General features: G+C 46.2%; 7 non-coding genes across 7 annotated transcripts; 2 read left to right on the top strand and 5 right to left on the bottom strand.

Annotated features, from left to right (window-relative positions):
- Nucleotides 1-7,262: 7,262 nt before the first annotated feature.
- TRNAA-UGC (transfer RNA alanine (anticodon UGC)) lies at nt 7,263-7,334 on the bottom strand. The gene has a single exon. It is a non-coding gene; the product is annotated as a tRNA-Ala (tRNA).
- Nucleotides 7,335-8,241: 907 nt separating this feature from the next.
- Nucleotides 8,242-8,314, bottom strand: TRNAA-CGC (transfer RNA alanine (anticodon CGC)). Its single transcript has one exon. It is a non-coding gene; the product is annotated as a tRNA-Ala (tRNA).
- Nucleotides 8,315-8,877: 563 nt separating this feature from the next.
- Nucleotides 8,878-8,949, bottom strand: TRNAA-UGC (transfer RNA alanine (anticodon UGC)). Its single transcript has one exon. It is a non-coding gene; the product is annotated as a tRNA-Ala (tRNA).
- Nucleotides 8,950-9,272: 323 nt separating this feature from the next.
- TRNAA-UGC (transfer RNA alanine (anticodon UGC)) lies at nt 9,273-9,344 on the top strand. Its single transcript has one exon. It is a non-coding gene; the product is annotated as a tRNA-Ala (tRNA).
- A 568-nt stretch (nt 9,345-9,912) lies between these two features.
- TRNAA-CGC (transfer RNA alanine (anticodon CGC)) lies at nt 9,913-9,984 on the bottom strand. Its single transcript has one exon. It is a non-coding gene; the product is annotated as a tRNA-Ala (tRNA).
- Nucleotides 9,985-11,824: 1,840 nt separating this feature from the next.
- Nucleotides 11,825-11,896, bottom strand: TRNAA-CGC (transfer RNA alanine (anticodon CGC)). Its single transcript has one exon. It is a non-coding gene; the product is annotated as a tRNA-Ala (tRNA).
- Nucleotides 11,897-13,343: 1,447 nt separating this feature from the next.
- TRNAA-UGC (transfer RNA alanine (anticodon UGC)) lies at nt 13,344-13,415 on the top strand. Its single transcript has one exon. It is a non-coding gene; the product is annotated as a tRNA-Ala (tRNA).
- The last annotated feature ends 7,932 nt before the right edge of the window (nt 13,416-21,347 follow it).

The raw sequence follows: 21,347 nt of genomic DNA, 5'->3' as shown, positions 1-21,347 counted from the left end.
GCCCAGTTTGGGCAAATTCATGGTGGAGGGAGCCTCTAAAAACCCCCAGTTTGGACCAATTCATGGTGGAGGGAGCCTCTAAAAACCCCAGTTTGGACCAATTCATGGTGGAGGGAGTCTCTAAACAGCTCAGTTTGGGTAAATTCATGATGGAGGGAGCCTCTAAAAACCCCAGTTTGGACCAATTCATGGTGGAGGGAGCCTCTAAACAGCTCAGTTTGGGTAAATTCATGGTGGAGGGAGCCTCTAAAAACCCCAGTTTGGACCAATTCATGGTGGAGGGAGCCTCTAAAAACCCCAGTTTGGACCAATTCATGGTGGAGGGAGCCTCTAAACAGCCCAGTTTGGGCAAATTCATGGTGGAGGGAGCCTCTAAAAACCCCCAGTTTGGATCAATTCATGGTGGAGGGAGCCTCTAAAAACCCCAGTTTGGACCAATTCATGGTGGAGGGAGCCTCTAAACAGCCCAGTTTGGGCAAATTCATGGTGGAGGGAGCCTCTAAACAGCCCAGTTTGGGCAAATTCATGGTGGAGGGAGCCTCTAAAAACCCCAGTTTGGACCAATTCATGGTGGAGGGAGCCTCTTAAAACCCCAGTTTGGACCAATTCATGGTGGAGGGAGCCTCTAAACAGCCCAGTTTGGACCAATTCATGGTGGAGGGAGCCTCTAAAAACCCCAGTTTGGACCAATTCATGGTGGAGGGAGCCTCTAAACAGCCCAGTTTGGACCAATTCATGGTGGAGGGAGCCTCTTAACAGCTCAGTTTGGGCAAATTCATGGTGGAGGGAGCCTCTAAAAACCCCAGTTTGGACCAATTCATGGTGGAGGGAGCCTCTAAAAACACCAGTTTGGACCAATTCATGGTGGAGGGAGCCTCTAAAAACCCCAGTTTGGACCAATTCATGGTGGAGGGAGCCTCTAAACAGCCCAGTTTGGGCAAATTCATGGTGGAGGGAGCCTCTAAACAGCCCAGTTTGGGCAAATTCATGGTGGAGGGAGCCTCTAAAAACCCGCAGTTTGGACCAATTCATGGTGGAGGGAGCCTCTAAAAACCCCAGTTTGGACCAATTCATGGTGGAGGGAGCCTCTAAACAGCTCAGTTTGGGCAAATTCATGGTGGAGGGAGCCTCTAAAAACCCCAGTTTGGACCAATTCATGGTGGAGGGAGCCTCTAAAAACCCCAGTTTGGACCAATTCATGGTGGAGGGAGCCTCTAAAAACCCCAGTTTGGACCAATTCATGGTGGAGGGAGCCTCTAAACAGCCCAGTTTGGGCAAATTCATGGTGGAGGGAGCCTCTAAAAACCCCCAGTTTGGACCAATTCATGGTGGAGGGAGCCTCTAAAAACCCCAGTTTGGACCAATTCATGGTGGAGGGAGCCTCTAAACAGCCCAGTTTGGGCAAATTCATGGTGGAGGGAGCCTCTAAACAGCCCAGTTTGGGCAAATTCATGGTGGAGGGAGCCTCTAAAAACCCCAGTTTGGACCAATTCATGGTGGAGGGAGCCTCTAAAAACCCCAGTTTGGACCAATTCATGGTGGAGGGAGCCTCTAAAAACCCCAGTTTGGACCAATTCATGATGGAGGGAGCCCCTAAACAGCCCAGTTTGGACCAATTCATGGTGGAGAGAGCCTCTAAAAACCCCAGTTTGGACCAATTCATGGTGGAGGGAGCCTCTAAACAGGCCAGTTTGGGCAAATTCATGGTGGAGGGAGCCTCTAAACAGGCCAGTTTGGGCAAATTCATGGTGGAGGGAGCTTCTAACCAGCCCAGTTTGGACCAATTCATGGTGGAGGGAGCCTCTAAAAACCCCAGTTTGGACCAATTCATGGTGGAGGGAGCCTCTAAAAACCCCAGTTTGGACCAATTCATGGTGGAGGGAGCCGCTAAACAGCCCAGTTTGGACCAATTCATGGTGGAGGGAGCCTCTAACCAGCAGAGTTGGTGGAAATCAGGGTGGAGGGAGCCTCTAACCAGCAGAGTTGTGGGAAAGCAGGGTGGATGGAGCCTCTAACCAGCAGAGTTGGGGGAAATCAGGGTGGAGGGAGCCTAGTATTAGCAGAATTGTGCAACGCTTATGGTGGATGAGTATGAGGATGCGGAGGAATTGGAGAGGTTGAGTACAGACATGGAGTTTCATGTTGGGGTGCTTTACACAGGTGGGCCCAAAAATGAAGGCTCTATCCAGTGGTGGTTCATTTTTATCAAAGTGAGCCGGTCGGCACTCTCAGCTGACAGACGGGTGCGCTTGTCAGTGATGATGCCACCGGCTGCACTGAACACCCTCTCAGATAGGACGCTGGCGGCAGGACAGGACAGCACCTCCAAGGCATATAGGGCAAGTTCAAGCCACAGGTCCAACTTCGACACCCAATACGTGTAGGGCGCAGAGGGGTCGGAGAGGACAGGGCTGTGGTCGGAAAGGTATTCCCGCAACATGCGCCTATACTTCTCACGCCTGGTGACACTAGGACCCTCCGTGGCGGCACTTTGGCGAGGGGGTGCCATCAAGGTGTCCCAGACCTTAGACAGTGTGCCCCTCGTTTGTGTGGACCGGTGAGAACTTGGTTGCCTACTGGAGGAACTGCCCTCCCTGCCGCCAACGTCACATGCTGGAAACATCTCCATCATATTCTGCACCAATTGCCTGTGGCAAGCATTGATGCGATTGGCCCTCCCCTCTACCGGAATAAAAGACGAGATGTTGTTTTTATACCGGGGGTCAAGGATAGCAAAGATCCAGTACTGGTTGTCCTCCATGATTTTGACAATACGCTTGTCGGTTGTAAAGCACCCCAACATGAACTCAGCCATGTCTGCCACAGTGTTAGTTGGCATGACTCCTCTGGCCCCACCGGAAAGTTCAATCTCCATTTCCTCCTCATCCTCCATGTCTACCCATCCGCGCTGCAACAATGGGACGATTCGAAGTTGCCCGGAAGCCTCCTGTATCACCATCACATCATCGGACAACTCTTCTTCCTCCTCCTCCTCCTCCTCCACCTCCATTAAACGCAGTGAAGCGGACAGATGTGTGGACCTACTCTCCAGCTGTGATGGATCGGATGCTATCCCTAACTCCTCTGTGTGATCTGAGTTATCCCTGATGTCAATCAGGGATTCTCTCAGAACACACAAGAGCGGGATTGTAAGGCTCACCATCGCATCCTCAGAGCTCACCCTCCTTGTGGACTCCTCAAACACCCGTAGGATGTCACAAAGGTCTCTCATCCATGGCCACTCATGGATGAGAAACTGAGGCAGCTGACTTTGTGGCACCCTAGGGTTTTGTAGCTGGTATTCCATCAAAGGTCTCTGCTGCTCAACTACTCTATTCAACATCTGAAACGTTGAGTTCCAGCGTGTGGGGACGTCGCACAAAAGCCGGTGTTGTGGCACATGCAGGCGTTGCTGGAGAGATTTTAAGCTAGCAGCGGCTACTGTCGACTTGCGAAAGTGGGCGCACATGCGCCGCACTTTCACCAGTAGCTCTGGAACATTGGGGTAGCTCTTTAGGAAACGTTGCACCACTAGGTTGAAGACGTGGGCCAGGCATGGAACATGTTGGAGTCCGGCAAGCTCCAGAGCTGCTACCAGGTTCCGGCCGTTATCACAAACGACCATGCCTGGGCCCAGGTGCAGCGGCTCAAACCATATTGCCGTCTCATCGAGGAGGGCATCCCTCACCTCGGAGGCAGTGTGCTGTCTGTCCCCCAAGCTGATCAGCTTCAGCACAGCCTGCTGACGTCTACCAACGCCAGTGCTGCAACGTTTCCAACTCGTAGCTGGGGTCAATCTAACAGCGGAGGAGGAGGCGGTGGCGGAGGAGGAGGCGGTAGAGGAGGAGGAGGAGGGGGGTGTTCTTCTCGTGTCCCTGCCAGGAATGTTAGGCGGGGAGACGAGGTACACCGGGCCAGTTTGGGAAGCAGTCCCAGCCTCAACTACATTCACCCAGTGTGCCGTCAGTGAAATGTAGCGTCCCTGTCCGCATGCACTTGTCCACGCGTCGGTGGTCAAGTGGACCTTTGTGCAAAGCGCGGAACTAAGGGCCCGCCTGATGTTGAGTGACACGTGCTGGTGCAAGGCGGGGACGGCACACCGGGAGAAGTAGTGACGGCTAGGGACGGCATAGCGAGGTGCCGCAGTTGCCATCAGGTCCAGGAAGGCGGGAGTTTCAACAAGCCGGAACGCCAACATCTCCTGGGCCAGCAGTTTAGCGATGTTGGCGTTCAAGGCTTGCTCGTGTGGGTGGTTAGCAGTGTATTTCTGCCGCTGCTCCAATGTCTGAGAGATGGTGGGTTGTTGTAAAGAAGCGCCTGATGGTGCCTTTGATGGTGCAGGAGAAGGAGATAAGACAGGAACAGGGGAGGATGAGGGAGAAGTCAACAAAGTGGCGGAGGCAGATGAAGTGGTGTCCTGGCTCGTCCTCTGGAGTGCATCGCCAGCACAGTCAGCAGTGGCAGTGGCAGAGGCAGAGGCAGTGGCAGAGGCAGTGGCAGTGGCGTGAACGGCAGGCGGCCTTTGTCCTGCCGTTGCTGCCTGCCACTGATTCCAGTGCTTGGATTCCAAATGACGGCGCATTGAAGTGGTGGACAGGTTGCTCTTCTCAGAGCCCCTAATCAATTTCGAGAGGCAAATTGTGCAGACAACACTATATCTGTCCTCGGCGCATTCCTTGAAAAAACTCCACACCTTCGAGAAACGTGCCCTCGAGGTGGGAGTTTTTCGGGGCTGGGTACGAACTGGAACATCTTGGGAGATTCCGGGTGTGGCCTGGCTTCGCCTAAGCTGCTGACCTCTGCCTCTGCCTCTAGCTACCCTTTTTGGTGCTGCACTTGCCTCAACATCCACACTACTTTCCCCGCTTGACATCCCCCCTGTCCAGGTCGGGTCAGTGTCCTCATCATCCACCACTTCCTCTTCCAACTCCTGTCTCATCTCCTCCTCCCGCACAATGCGCCGGTCAACTGGATGCCCTGACGGCAACTGCGTCACATCATCGTCGATGAGGGTGGGTTGCTGGTCATCCACCACCAAATCGAACGGAGATGGAGGAGACTCTAGTGTTTGAGCATCTGGACACAGGAGTAGGCACGGGACGCCCTGTGGCTTCACTGCTACCTTGCTCCCCAGAACCATTCCCCCGACCTCGCCCACGGCCTCGTCCACGTCCCTTTCCGGGAGCCTTGCGCATTTTGAATTCCCAGTTAGAAATTGGCACTATATACCAGTAGTAAAAATTGTGGGTGCACGTAACCCCAATATATTCTTTGAATTCCCAGTCAGACAATGGCACTGTATACCAGTAGTAAAAATTGTGGGTGCACGTAACCCCAATATATTCTTTGAATTCCCAGTCAGAAACTGGCACTGTATACCAGTAGTAAAAATTGTGGGTGCACGTAACCCCAATATATTCTTTGAATTCCCAGTCAGACAATGGCACTATATACCAGTAGTAAAAATTGTGGGTGCACGTAACCCCAATATATTCTTTGAATTCCCAGTCAGACAATGGCACTGTATACCAGTAGTAAAAATTGTGGGTGCACGTAACCCCAATATATTCTTTGAATTCCCAGTCAGACAATGGCACTATATACCAGTAGCAAGAAATGAGGGTATTTATAACCCCAATATATTCTTTGAATTCCCAGTCAGACAATGGCACTGTATACCAGTAGTAAAAATTGTGGGTGCACGTAACCCCAATATATTCTTTGAATTACCAGTCAGAAACTGGCACTATATGGCAGTAGCAAGAAATGAGGGTATTTGTAACCCCAATATATTCTTTGAATTCCCAGTCAGAAACTGGCACTGTATACCAGTAGTAAAAATTGTGGGTGCACGTAACCCCAATATATTCTTTGAATTCCCAGTCAGACAATGGCACTATATACCAGTAGCAAAAATTGTGGGTGTATATAGCCCCAATTCTATTGCTAGGGGACTTGCAGGGTATTTCTGAGGTGAAGGTGGGGGGCAAACCGTTGGAACGGTGATTTGGGGTGTATATATGGGGTATACGGGAATACACTGTCAGTGTGTTCCATTCAGGATCCTGGGAAAGCTGGGTTGCGGCGATTGAGCCCGTCAGTGCCACGTTACACTGACAAGCTTCTCCCTGGAATTGAAGTTATATGTAAGCCCAATATATTCTTTGAATTCCCAGTCAGACAATGGCACTATATGGCAGTAGCAAAAATAGTGGGTGTATATAGCCCCAATTCTATTGCTAGGGGACTTGCAGGGTATTTCTGGGGTGAAGGTGGGGGGGCACACCGTTGGAACGGGTATCGGGGGTATATATCGGGTATACGGGAATACACTGACAGTGTATTCCATTCAGGATCCTGGGAAAGCTGGGTTGCGGCGATTGAGCCCGTCAGTGCCATGTTACACTGACAAGCTTCTCCCTGGAATTTAGCTCTTACAAGAGCTGTTGTGGTTGTCTTCTCCTTCCTATCTAGCCTGTCCCTGCCTACCCAGAATCTAAGCCCTAGCTAGCTGGACGCGAACCTGGGCGTCGCTGTTCTTTTAAATTAGAGGTCACATGTTTTCGGCAGCCAATGGGTTTTGCCTACTTTTCTCAACGTCACCGGTGTCGTAGTTCCTGTCCCACCTACCCTGCGCTGTTATTGGAGCAAAAAAGGCGCATGGGAAGGTGGGAGGGGAATCGAGTAATGGCGCACTTTACCACGCGGTGTTCGATTCGATTCGAACATGCCGAACAGCCTAATATCTGATCGAACATGAATTCGATAGAACACTGTTCGCTCATCTCTAATCATTATGTGATTAGTAAAGTGGAAATACATAATAATAATACCGCCATACAGATATAATGTAGCCATACAGCGCCCACATACAGTACACCGAAATAACACTGTCCTACAAATAAATACTAAAAACATAGAGTGCATATAAATGATACTGTCACACTGTGCAAAACAATAATACCACTATATAGTGCACACGGATAATACTCCCATACTATACACATTAGTAGTGCTACTACGCAGTACACGTAAAAAAACACTTTTGTGTTTCAACAAGTCGAAGTGCGTACATGGATGTTTTTGTGTATGAGTTGACTGCCCCCTACTGTCCACCATGAGCTTATGTTTCCACATTATATGATGGTGAACGATACAATCTTTTTATTTTTTGACAAAATCCAGTTGTTTGAGGATCATCCAGACACCCGAGCTCTGAAATTTGTCATCTTTATTGTATTTAGATAAACTTGTACAAAACATGGAGGTGTCGGGGATTGAACCCATGGCCTCATACATGCAAAGCACACGCTCTACCACTGAGCTACATCCCCTACATAACAATTCCTTTAATGTTCCCAATTCTGAGATGAAACAACACATTGCATTGAGCCCCTGTACTGAGGGGAAATAATCCCAGCAGGTATTAGGCCCTATTTAGTTACACATCTCTGCCGCTGCCCACAGCCACCTTTGCTTACATTTCAGTCCTTTAGGGGGCCCCATGCATCAAATATCATGTAGCTGAGGCTGAACAGTGTCAGGATGTTGTTGACAGCGATGTGATATGCAACACACAGGGCCCCCTGGAGGGCTGAAGTGTAAGCGAATGATAGATAGCAGGACTATTTTTCTCAGATCTCAAAAACAAAAGAAACACCGAGCAACCCGTAGTGGAGATCGTACTGATAGTGATAATTTCAGATGACAAAAAACAGGCTCACCTTTTAGGTAGTGTGCATACACAACTGTTTTGTTGATGATGGGATCACTTGGCCAAGGATCCCTCTCAGGATTGGATGCAGCTGCAGGGTACCTCACACCTCACGGGTGTATGTATGGGTGTATGGAACCTTGCCTTCCGCCGGGTTAACAAGCCTCCTGGCCTGACGGTAAAGAACTTTTACACCTGAAGAAGGGCAGAGTTATGCCCGAAATGCGTAGTGTGTTGTTCAATAATAATCGTATATTTACTCATCCATTTGGCAAGCGCAGGTCCTTTGTGTCCAAGTTTGCAGTCACTAAGGAGCACTATTTATTACATCACTGGCCATGTATTTCTATACATGTATTGTGTCAGCTACACCGCCCCCTAGTGGTCACTATCGACATAGGAGTCTAAAATGGTGAACAGATAATATTCAGCCTTTATAATACAGACGGGCAGAGGTTTCCTGAATTCCTGCACATTCATCAGTTTTCTGGATCTTTGATATTTTTGTAGTTGTTTATCACAAAACATGGAGATGCCGGGGATTGAACCCGGGGGCCTCATACATGCGAAGCATGCGCTCTACCACTGAGCTACATCCCCTATACGAAAACCTCTAAAAATACTCCAATTCCAGAGACAATATACTACATGTAGCCCTATTGTGTTGTTATTACTGGAAATCCTTATGTGATTAGTAAAGTGGAAATATATAATAATAATACCGCCATATAGATAAAATGTGGCCATACAGCGCCCACATACAGTACACCGAAATAACACTGTCTTGCAAATAAATATTAAAAACATAGAGTGCATATAAATGATACTGTCACACTGTGCAAAACAATAATACCACCATATAGTGCACATGGATAATACTCCCATACTATACACATTAGCAGTGCTACCACGCAGTACACGTAAAAGAAACACTTTTGTGTTTCAACAAGTTGAAGTGCGTACATGGATGTTTTTGTGTTTGAGTTGACTGCCCCCTACTGTCCACCATGCGCTTATGTTTCCACATTATATGATGGTGAACGATACAATCTTTTATTTTTAAGCTTATTTTTTGACACAATTCAGTTGTTTGAGGATCATCCCGACACCTAAGCGCTGAAATGTAGCATCTGTATTGTATTTAGATAAACCTGTACAGGGCATGGGGATGCCAGGGATTGAACCCGGGGCCTCATACATGCAAAGCACGCGCTCTACCACTGAGCTACATCCCCTGTATAACTATTCCACTAACGTTCCCAATTCTGAGATGAAACAACACGTTCCATTGAGCCCCTGCACTGAGGGGAAATAATCCCAGCAGGTATTAGGTCCTATTTAGTTACCGATCCCTGCCGCTGCCCACAGCCACCTTTGCTTACAATTCAGTCCTCTAGGGGGCTCCATGCGTCTCATATCATGTAGCTGAGGCTGAACCGTGTCGGGACGTGGTTGACAGCAATGTGATATGCAACGCACAGGGCCCCCTGGAGGGCTGAAGTGTAAGCACGACTATTTTTCTCGGATGCATTGGGAGCATAAGTAGGAACGTCGTATAGGGGATGCAGCTCAGTGGTAGAGCGCATGCTTTGCATGTATGAGGCCCCGGGTTCAATCCCTGGCACCTCCATCCTTTGAGACAAAGAACTACAAAACATCAAAGGTCAGTAAAACTGATATACAGGCAGGAAGTCACACAAAATATGTTCGGGGATAATACGAAGACGGAATTTAATGTAAAAGAGCTTAACCTTTTGTCTGTAGAGAAAATGATGGACACTAGGGGGCAGTCTAGTCCGCACAATACATGTACAGGAATACATTGCCGGTGATCCTGCAGCATCTGGTGACTTCACATCCTACCACCAACGTGATATGCCAGAAATCCAGTATAAATTATCATGTGCCCGACATCTTGCACCTCCTGTCATTGTGGAGCCGAGCCCTGGTCTACAAGGATCCATATCCAATATGTCCTTACAAGTTGAAGTGCGTACATGGATGTTTTTGTGTATGAGTTGACTGCCCCCTACTGTCCACCATGCGCTTATGTTTCCACATTATATGATGGTGAACGATACAATCTTTTTACTTTTAAGCTTATTTTTTGACAAAATCCAGTTATTTGAGGAACATCCAGACACCTGAGCTCTGAAATTTGTCATCTTTATTGTATTTAGATAAACCTGTACAAAACATGGAGATGCCGGGGATTGAACCCGGGGCCTCATACATGCGAAGCATGCGCTCTACCACTGAGCTACATCCCCTATGGGAAACCTCTACAAATACTCCAATTCCTGAGACAATATACTACGTGTAGCCCTATTGTGCTGATACTACTGGATATCATTATGTGATTAGTAAAGTGGAAATATATAATAATAATACCGCTATATAGATAAAATGTCGCCATACAGCGCCCACATACAGCACACCGAAATAACACTGTCCTACAAACAAATACTAAATACATAGAGTGAATATAAATGATACTGTCACACTGTGCAAAACAATAATACCACCATATAGTGCACACGGATAATACTCCCATACTATACACATTAGTAGTGCTACCTGAGCTACATCCCCTATAGAAGGTGCATTAGTCTATATTGGGTTCACAAGGACACTAACAGCTCAGTGACATGTACCGCAGTTCCGTTTTGCACATTTCCGGTCTGGACGAAACCACCAGGAGATCTCATGAGACAAATCTCGCCAGGTTCCCCCAACAAATGCTCTCAGTGCTGCCCCCTCCTGGATTCAGCAATCTGCCTCCTAAGGCCTCACAGCAGATGTAAACTGGGACTGTCCTGGTGTCCCAAGAGGCCCCCGCTACCATAGGGCCCAGTAGGAGTGCACCATATGCCCTACTAGCAGTTACCCGCGACTTCGTCTGCGGGTTGGCGGTGGCGCTGAACCGCTTATATTTCTTGTCCCCCATCTCTGCCCCCAGTTTCTTGTCCCCCCAGTTTTTTGTCCCCCCATCTCTTCCCCCAGTTTCTTGCCTCCCATCTCTGCTCACAGCTTCATGTCCCCCCCTACATCGGCCCCAGTGTAGTTGGACTCACCTTGCCACGCTCCCCCGCCGCTCTCTCCGCTCGCTCACTGCACATAGTTGTCGGGCGGCTGGTTGCCTGTGGCATATATGAGGCAGAGCAGGGACCTTGCGCTGCTTTCCTGGCTTGTCAGTCTTTCGCTGCACTGCGGAGCCGAGCCCTGGTCTACAAGGATCCGTATCCAATATGTCCTTACAAGCTGAAGTGGATACATGAATGTTTTTGTGTTTGAGTTGATTACATCCTAGGCAGATAGACTGCAATAGAGCCGCCGGTATTATACAGTGCATTGCAGAATACCGGCGCCTCTATTGCAGCCTACCTGCCATACGCAGCCAGCCGCCCGACACCTATGAGCCGCGGGGGAGTGTGGCAAGGTGAGTCCAACTACACTGGGGTGATGTAGGGGGGGGGGGGGGGGACATGAAGCTGTCCTCCCCGGGACACCCCCTCCCCAACCCCCTCCCCAACCCCCTGTCCCTGCTGCACTGACCTGTTATGTGGTGTGTCGGGTGCAGCAGCCTCCTCCTTAGCCATCCGCGAAGTGTGTAGGTGGCCTGGGATAGCTAGGGCGCTGGGACCATGTGGGCTGCCGCCATCTTGCTCACTGTGTCCCTGCTGAATCGGCACGCCCACCTTCAGTCCCCAACCTATGGTGCCGCAGCCCTGGCTCCAGAACCCGCCCACAGCCTGCCATGCACCAATAGGAGGTGCGTGCACAGACCAGTGCTGGCAGAATGCCAGCTGTTACAGCTGTGTCGGAGGGTTTTTTGGAGGGTCACGGTGGCGATTTGGGGTGAGTGGCCCACATTTAAAGTAGCCTATTACCTTTTCCTGGGCAATATGTATGTGTGTGTGAAATTTCCCCAAAATCCATTCAGCCGTTTGGCTGTGATTGAGGAACAAACATCTGAACATTCAAACACACAAACATCCAAACTCACACCTTTATAATATTAATAGGATACGGGCAGATGTTTCCTGAATTCCTGCACATTTATCAGTTTTATGGATCTTTGATGTTTTTGTAGGTGTTTATCACAAAACATGGAGATGCCGGGGATTGATACCGGGGCCTCATACATGCGAAGCATGCGCTCTACCACTGAGCTACATCCCCTATGGGAAACCTCTACAAATACTCCAATTCCTGAGACAATATACTACGTGTAGCCCTATTGTGCTGATACTACTGGATATCATTATGTGATTAGTAAAGTGGAAATATACACTCACCGGCCACTTTATTAGGTACACCATGCTAGTAACAGGTTGGACCCCCTTTTGCCTTCAGAACTGCCTCAATTCTTCGTGGCATAGATACAACAAGGTGCTGGAAGCATTCCTCAGAGATTTTGGTCCATATTGACATGATGGCATCACACAGTTGCCGCAGATTTGTCGGCTGCACATCCATGATGCGAATCTCCCGTTCCACCACATCCCAAAGATGCTCCTCTATTGGATTGAGATCTGGTGACTGTGGAGGCCATTGGAGTACAGTGAACTCATTGTCATGTTCAAGAAACCAGTCTGAGATGATTCCAGCTTTATGACATGGCATTGCATTATCCTGCTGAAAGTAGCCATCAGATGTTGGGTACATTGTGGTCATAAAGGGATGGACATGGTCAGCAGCAATACTCAGGTAGGTTTTGGCGTTGCAACGATGCTCAGTTGGTACCAAGGGGCCCAAAGAGTGCCAAGAAAATATTCCCCACACCATGACACCACCACCACCAGCCTGAACCGTTACCGATACAAGGCAGGATGGATCCATGCTTTCATGTTGTTGACGCCAAATTCTGACCCTACCATCCGAATGTCGCAGCAGAAATCGAGACTCATCAGACCAGGCAACGTTTTTCCAATCTTCAATTGTCCAATTTCGATGAGCTTGTGCAAATTGTAGCCTCAGTTTCCTGTTCTTAGCTGAAAGGAGTGGCACCCGGTGTGGTCTTCTGCTGCTGTAGCCCATCTGTTTCCTCAAAGTTGGACGTACTGTGCGTTCAGAGATGCTCTTCTGGCTACCTTGGTTGTAACGGGTGGCTATTTGAGTCACTGTTGCCTTTCTATCAGCTCGAACCAGTCTGGCCATTCTCCTCTGACCTCTGGCATCAACAACGCATTTCCGCCCACAGAACTGCCGCTCACTGGATGTTTTTTCTTTTTCAGACCATTCTCTGTAAACCCTAGAGATGGTTGTGCGTGAAAATCCCAGTAGATCAGCAGTTTCTGAAATACTCAGACCAGCCCTTCTGGCACCAACAACCATGCCACGTTCAAAGGCACTCAAATCACCTTTCTTCCCCATACTGATGCTCGGTTTGAACTGCAGGAGATTGTCTTGACCATGTCTACATGCCTAAATGCACTGAGTTGCCGCCATGTGATTGGCTGATTAAAAATTAAGTGTTAACGAGCAGTTGGACAGGTGTACCTAATAAAGTGGCCGGTGAGTGTATAAATGCCATATACCTGCCCATAATAATAATAATACCAATGTAATACTGCCATATAGGTGGTATGTAGTCTCAGAAACATGAGCATTTTCACACTGTGTATGAGGGGATGTAGCTCAGTGGTAGAGCGCATGCTTTGCATGTATGAGGCCCCGGGTTCAATCCCCGGCATCTCCATGTTTTGTCTTACATAATAATCACTAAAAAGAGATAGGAGTGCACCATCTGCCCTATATTTAATGCGGCCCTGTATTCCCTGCTCATATAATACCGCCAGACAGTTCACCTATACCACCTTATCATATCCAGGGGCCCCTCCCAGATGTTTTGAGAGAGTTGGAGAATAACAGAGGGGCCTTGAGCCTCCTTGTGCACTTAGGCCCATGTATATCTGCCCTCCCCGCAGCCCCTGGAGCTATGATCTCCTCATTACACAATATACACATTTACATATATCTGCCATATATTGGAGCATTTGTTGGTGCGGTCGTGTATTTGGTGTAACTGCTACCTCTGTCTTACTTATCATTATAGGCTCCTAGATCACAAAATATTATTATATACAGTAAAAAAAGTAAAAACAATTTACACAATCTTTTTTTTTTTTTTTTTTTATTTACTTTTTTTTTTTTTTTAGGAAGAATTTGCCATGGAATAAAGTATATGGCACCATCCGGGTCTGGAGCTGCCGTGTCCTGTAACGGATTGTAGTTCAGGCTGTTCTTTTTCCAGGCTTGGATATTCTTTCTGGATAGAGAAAGATAAAATGTTATTATTTCTATGTTACATGTCACATACATCTGATAGGGCGGAGGGAAAAGATGAAATATAGATGGCTTACCTTCCATTATTTTGGGATGTCTCTGTTCATAGCCCTTCATGGTGAGTTCACAACCAGGGCTGAATACAAGGCAGGATTCTCCCCTGAGGTTATTGTTGGTGCTTCATTGGACGAAGTGCTCACGGCACACGGGGCACAGAGAGTTGGAGTGCAGCCAGATCGAGATGCAACCCTGATGAAAGTTATGAGTACAGGGAAGCTCTGTGACTCGCTCTCCAATCTCATATTCAGTCATGCAGATTACACATGACTGGGCCTCCTCCTGAGGTATTACCTCTCTAGTGGGTAAGTTCTGAATCTGCAGAGCTCTCTTGCTGAATCGAGGATACTCTCTTTCCAGCAAAAGAAGATATTGTGCATTTGGTGAAAGTGGTTGCGTTTCCGTCATCCCACCTATGCCCAGCAGCCGAAGGAAGCTACTGAATACACGAGTTATAGGGTGGTGGTATACAGGAGACCTGCTTGGAATTGGAACCTCAGGGGGTCTGCGGCTGGGAGGAACCGGATTTGGCCGTTGAAATTCAGTGGTGTCAGCTGTGGATCCACTTGCTGGACGGTTGTTATCACTGCTACTCTCTCCTATTATTCTGGAGGGCTCTGCAGGGGCGGGTCTTAATGGAGAGCGGCTTCTTTCCCTGCTCTCTTCTAGTCCTCTGTGCTGTGGAGGAGCTCTGTCGCGTCTCCCTGTCCTCGCAGTGATAGGATTCCTGCTTCTTTGATGTCCAGTAGAAGGTTCTCCACGATGTCCTAGGGATGACCTCAGTCTATGGACAATTGCTGCCTGACCTGTAAATATATAAAGGTAACACATTTAGCCCATAGGAATGGATCCTGTTATTGCTAAGGGTTTTGAGGAGAAGAGACCCCAGTATAGTTAAGTTCAACAGTAACCTGAATAAAGATATATATCATTCACTGGATGAAGGGACGCCATCAACTAATATTGGACAAACTGGGCCCCATAATCACAAAACAATAAGTCGTCTGAAATTTTTTTTTATTCCCAATAAATAAATAAAAGAACTCCCAGCAATGTTAAATCCCCAATGCTAAGGGCTAGTTCACACGTAAAAACCGCCTGGCTTATTTTGGTCCCGAAAAAAAAACGCTTGCTAATTAGGAAGCGTTGTTTTTTACCTTGAGGCGTTCTTTGGAGCGTTTTCTGGAGCAGTTTCCTCTCCCCTAAAGCGAATAGAAGGGAGGGAAAACTGCTAGCGGAAAAATGAAAGCTAGCAGTCTCCATAGACCACCATTGTATGGAGGCAGGTTTTGAGGTGAAATCTGCTGTCAAAATCTGCCTCATTGCCCCCCGTGTGAACTAGCCCTAACGGTCCCGCTGCTCATAGTGTATAGTAATCATACAGGGACCAAAACAATAATAATCTAATGGGGATTTATAGAGATTATTAGAAGCCTAATCTAATGCCAAACAAAGATCTTTGGGAGATATAATTGTCCAACCTGATAATCGCGGGGATTAATGCATGTCCATAGCATATGCCATTAAGAACAACAGGGAGGCATAGAAGGCACTCTCCCCAGTAAACACTAACCCCAATGGGCTGTTAGTTCCCTAAATTAACTGGAAACACAAGCAACAGCCTCTCCCTGTCATAGACTTGTATGTGCGCTGGCCACCAAGGATTAAAGCCCATAAGTTCCCTCTCCACACAGGTGAGCGCTAGCTTTCCCCCAACCAGGGCCGCACCTCTGAGGCGAGGTCACGCAGCCGCCTCAGGCAGCACTTTCAAAGGGGCGGTAATTTTACCAGTTTATTTTTTTCCTTATTTTTTCTCTTAACCAGCCCAAGACAGGATGCCCTGAAAACAGATCTGAACAGTAATGTCCCAGATGTCACGTGGGGACGTCACGTCTGGAACATTGCCATAAAGTCCTGAAGCCTGTGCTAGGAGTAACAATGGATCCCGGAGAGGTGAGTTACACTGTTTATTATGCTTCTTCACCTCCCCTGAGTCTCTGATTATTATACTCCGGGGTCTGAAAAGACCCCAGGGTATAATAATAGCGGCAGTTTCTCTCGGGGTTAGCCTTGTTTGTTCCGGTGCCCGTTCAAAGAGGGTAACCTCAGCAAAAACTCACTTTGCTGATCATATTGATGTATGCTTGAGCAGTTACTCTGTACTGCTGGAAAGCTGACAGTGCTTGTCCATAGACAAATATTATCTGGAGGGAGGGGGCGTTCCTCCCAGCTCACCCAGTACAGCGCAATAGGCACTGCTGTGGAGAAGGATGTACCTGAGTGACTGTCAGGAACGCCCTTCTGACTGTAAAGAGCTACGGTACCAGGGCCGATAGTTCTTTACCCGGGGCACAGATTGGGAAAGCCGACAGTGCGCTGAATTCAGATCATTGTCAGCGTTCCAGCAGTATATAGAATTGCCTACGCCCAAATCGGTGAAAGGTCCTCTTTAAGGGTCTGGGGGGTGGCAGTTTCTTTTCTGAACAAGGTAGTGATGGGAGATATGAAGAAACTGGACAGAACGCTAGCTAGTAGCGAAAAAAAGAAGCAACATGCCCTATCTGCGCAGAATCAGACGTGAATTCCATGGCTTGACCATTTATTCGGGCCTACACAGGAGTGGGTTGCCGCGATAGGAAGCTGATGCTGCATCGGCATTTCGTCGCGGAATGTTCAAATGGAATGTTCCGTGAAAAAGATATGAAGGTCACAGCTCTTAATATAGAAAAAATGATAATAATTTAGAAGTGCACTACTCACGTGTCAGAGCCGTCAGCGTTGTAGCAGGATTCCAAAAGATCGGTGCACGGATAATGGCTCTCTCGGCTAAGCCAAAATGCAGCAACAGGAAAAGACAAAAGGATATATCCAGCACTCGGAATCCGGCCTAATAAAAATAAAACTTAACTTTTATTAAGAAATGGTCATTCTTCCATTACAAAATTATGATCATACAAGGGACATTAGCTTACCCCTCGTATGATCAAACAATTTTTAATGGAAGAATGACCAATTCTTAATAAAAGTTAAGTTTATTTTTATTAGGCCGGATTCCGAGTGCTGGATATATCCTTTTGTCTTTTCCTGTTGCGGAATGTTCCGTGACCTTTTCCTCCGTGTGAACATACCCTTTGAGTGGGGGGTTTAATGTTGTTGGGATTTCTTTTATTGATTTATTGGGAATAACAGTTATGTTTTAGACGGGTTATTGTTTTGTGATTATGGGGCCCAGTTTGTCAAATTGCCTGAATAAAGAACTTCTGTTTTCTATCATGGGCAGGGGTGGAATTCGGAGGAAAGTAAAACCCACCCCAAACGACTAGGAATGGAAAATGTGCTGTTTACCCTGAAACATTGCTGAGCAGAGCCCAGGGATAACTCCTCCCAGGAAATCTCCTCTAGGGTGGGGGGAATATTGTCTCTCTCTTCCTGAACAATTCACTTACCTTGATTCTCCGGTCGGCGCAGCCATGTATCATTGTCAGCTATCAGCTGACGCAGCTCTCGGGCGCTCATGGCTTAGTTACCAAGGCGGATCTGATGAAATATTAGAGAACTAAGTTCTCAGGTGGCTCCGATATTACTGGGCCCTGATCAAAGATCAGTAAGAAGGAATGGAAGTAATCACTAGATATGTAGTACAAACTAGTTCGCTCTTCCAGAACCAAAGTGAAGTGTCAGCAAAAGCATCAACTCAAGAAATGGCTGTGATGTCACAGCGCTCAGGGTTTATATACCCTCAGGGTTCCGTTATGACATCATCATATGCAAATATGTGCATTATGACATCATCATATGCAAATATGTGCATTATGACATCATCATATGCAAATGTGAACAGAACCTCACATAATAGGTAAGCAGATCCTAGTTTTATGACATCACAGAAGTAAGGTCATGTGACTGTGTGTGTGTGCAAAAAAAAAAAAATAATAATAATAATTTGAATTAAAATCTGGATGTGGCTATTTCTAGGTACCGTACCTATGAACTCCTGGCTATTTTTAGGTACCATCCGTGTACCGTGCCTATAAACTTAAATGAACTGCAGATGTATCATATTTATCCCAGTAAATTTTCACTTTATTAAGACATTTATGTTACAATGGCTAATCTTCCTGGCACTGCGGACATCCATCCACTCTATAACAATCTTCATGTAGTGTGGAACAACAAGAAAAACAAGTTGTCAATTTTTTAGACTTTTTCCCCAAATCAAAGTGGCAAATCAGACATTTCTCCATTTCCTTGCAATTTTTTTGTGTTTTGGTTGTTTCCCTTTTTCTCCTCTTTGTGGATACCTTCATCCTGAAAAGGCACAACTACCTGCGGACGCGCAGATGAAGATTTGCAGCTTGTAGAAGGTGGTGTATTTCCATCAACTATATCCGGAACATTTGAAGTCTCAGCACCTGCAACATCTTGATGTACAGACTGGTTATATGACAAGCTGGGTTGTAACAACGAAGAACCTCGTCTGGCATTGTTTTGGATAACCTTGATTTCTTCCAAGTAGTTTAGAAAGGTTGAAGTTCCGTGATTAGATAAAATATCCGCCAACTGAGTTAGGGATTGGAACGCCAGATTGTACTTAGCAGTACTACTGAGTGGTTCTTCGTCAATAGTCTCTTGTTCTTCCACAGCACAATATAAATCAAATTCTGTGTCTTCAAAACTAGGCTCAATTTGCAAATTTTCCCAGTATTTTTTGTGGAAGCAGTTCCTATCATACAAAGGAATTGATTGGGTTTCTCTCATTAAAAGCATGTGTCTGCATGGAACACAATATTGTAGCCGGAAACTGCAGTTACACAAGTTAACAGAACTGTCGTAAGCTTTTGAGTGATCGCCATTGCATGTTTCGATTATGGAATTCTACAAAATTTGCAAATTTGGCTTCATCGTTTGAAAACTCTTTAGAACTTTGCAAAAGAACCGTACACCAACTTCTGTAATTTCCTGCGATGCTGAATGAAGGTGAGTTTGCAATGGCGGATCAATTATTCTAAATGTTTTAAGCGACTGTTGAATCTGTTTATGCTGTAATCAGTTATCTATGAACGTTATGAGTTCTCAAGAAGAAAAAAAGTTACCTGGCGCCCGTATATAGAAAACCCTGGAAGGGGGCTGAAAATAGGCAGTTGCAGCTCTTACCCGGACACCAACCAATGAGGTGGTGGAGGTTAATGAACAAGAAAAATAAAACCCGGGATATCTATAGAGCGCTACTGTGTGACAATAAAACAGAAGCCAATTGCATGCAAAAATAAAACCAAATTATTGAGTCTTTATTCATTCCAATTGACAGTAGAAAAATATGCAAAAATGTAGGCTACGCGTTTTGGGCGTCTTCCTCAGGCCACTAAAACAATAGTAGTAAAAAATACACAGATCAGCAGATTGCCAAAACTTAAAACTATTACAAATATAGAAACAGTCTATGGTATGTTCAGAGCAGGAAACAAGTTGTAATGTCACAAACATGTTATATACAAAGTTAAAAACTGAGACAGTAGTCTTATCTTACATTCAGTCAATCAAAGGTTCACATGTAGAGTAAATCTGTAATAAGTTATATCAGAGGATGTTACTCACAGATGTCCTGAACTGTCAGAGCATAGGAATCAGCTAACCTGCGCTCCAGACAGCCAGAACTAAATAGACTACCTGGGCGACACCTAGGCCTCGTGCATCACAGGGAGCAGGCGTTTACAGGTGGATATGATTACGAGGAGGTGTATACGGGTGTGGAGGTGTATACAAGTGAGGAGGTGCGCCATATACATATACACAAACAGACGCACACATATAAACACATACATATACATACACACACACACACACACACACAAAATCTCACAATTAGCGAATGATTATAAGGAGGTGTATACAGGGGTAAAGGTGTATACAGGTGAGGAGGTGCGCCACATACACATACATATACACATACAGACGCACATATATATACACACATACATACACACACACACAGTGCTGCATATAATGGTGGTCATGTTTTGATAATATTCGTACATATATATTAAAATTGACATTAAAGCATATCGGAAAGACATGGCTATGGTTATGTGAAACAATACTGGATAAATTGGATTTATGAATCAAGCAATTTAACTAAGCTAAAAAATACAAATGTACGCTTATATGAACACACCCATATAAATAGTGGCATATGACAATAATACAAACAAGAAGAAGAGACAAAAATGTATTAATTATAAAGGTAGAAAAGGTTGAGTACCGAGGATTAACCTAATGCCTAAAGCCCAGATAAGGGGATATGGAGGTCTTGTTTCCAGAATAAATGGACTGACAAATGTATGATGCAGGCTTATATACATACATATATAAAAATAATCGTAATTGATGTTAGACTGAGGATTCCACCACATCATTCAGACCGTGTGGATAAAGGGTGTTCAATTTATAGATCCAATAGGATTCACATTGTCTAAGTCTTTGAAAATGGTCCAGGATGGAATCAGGTATATGTTCTATGGGCAGAATTACTGTGTTGCTAAAATTGCAATTGTTCATTACTCTGTAGTGGGCAGATACAGAATGTTTCTGGTACCCTTTATTGATATTAGACCTATGCCTGTTTACCCTACAATGGAATGGTTGGATGGTGCGTCCGATATATTGGAGATTGCACGGGCATTCGAGTAAATAGATGACATATTTGGTGGTACAGTTAAGTATAGTCTGTATCTGAAATGTTTCTTGGGTTATGTTAGATTTGAATGATATTGCTTTATGGTGTATGTTCTTGCAGCATAAACACCGGGTGTGTCCACATTTGTACACTCCTGGTGCTGTTAGGGGAGATGTTATACTCAGAGGTTTAGGGTTGCGGAGCCTGCTGGGGGCAAGAATGTTCCGCAAGGTGGTCGACCTTCTGAAGGTGACCCTGGGATGAGCGGGGAGGGCTCGATTGAGGAATGGGTCACTACGTAACATGTTCCAATGTTTGGATAATATTGCTTTGATCTGTTTGTGGTCAGAATTAAAGGTTGTAATGAAGTTATTGCATACTTCAGAGGGTGTGTTATTTATCAAATGAGAAGTTTTGTCTTCATTTTTATCAGTATGACAGGTAGACTGACTTAGCTGTGAAGCCCTCCGGTAAGCGTTATCCACTAGAGGTTTAGGGTATTTTTTCTCCCTGAATCTATGTTTGAGAATGTTTGCTTGTTGATGGTATGTGGTGTCAATATCTCAGTTTTTTCGCACCCGTTTGAATTGGCTATATGGAATATTGCGCAGCCAA

Source organism: Leptodactylus fuscus, unplaced genomic scaffold (genome assembly GCF_031893055.1).
Source record: "Leptodactylus fuscus isolate aLepFus1 unplaced genomic scaffold, aLepFus1.hap2 HAP2_SCAFFOLD_903, whole genome shotgun sequence".
NCBI lineage: Eukaryota > Metazoa > Chordata > Amphibia > Anura > Leptodactylidae > Leptodactylus > Leptodactylus fuscus.
Note: the sequence above shows the minus strand (reverse complement) of the source record. Positions and strands in the feature narration are given on the sequence as shown.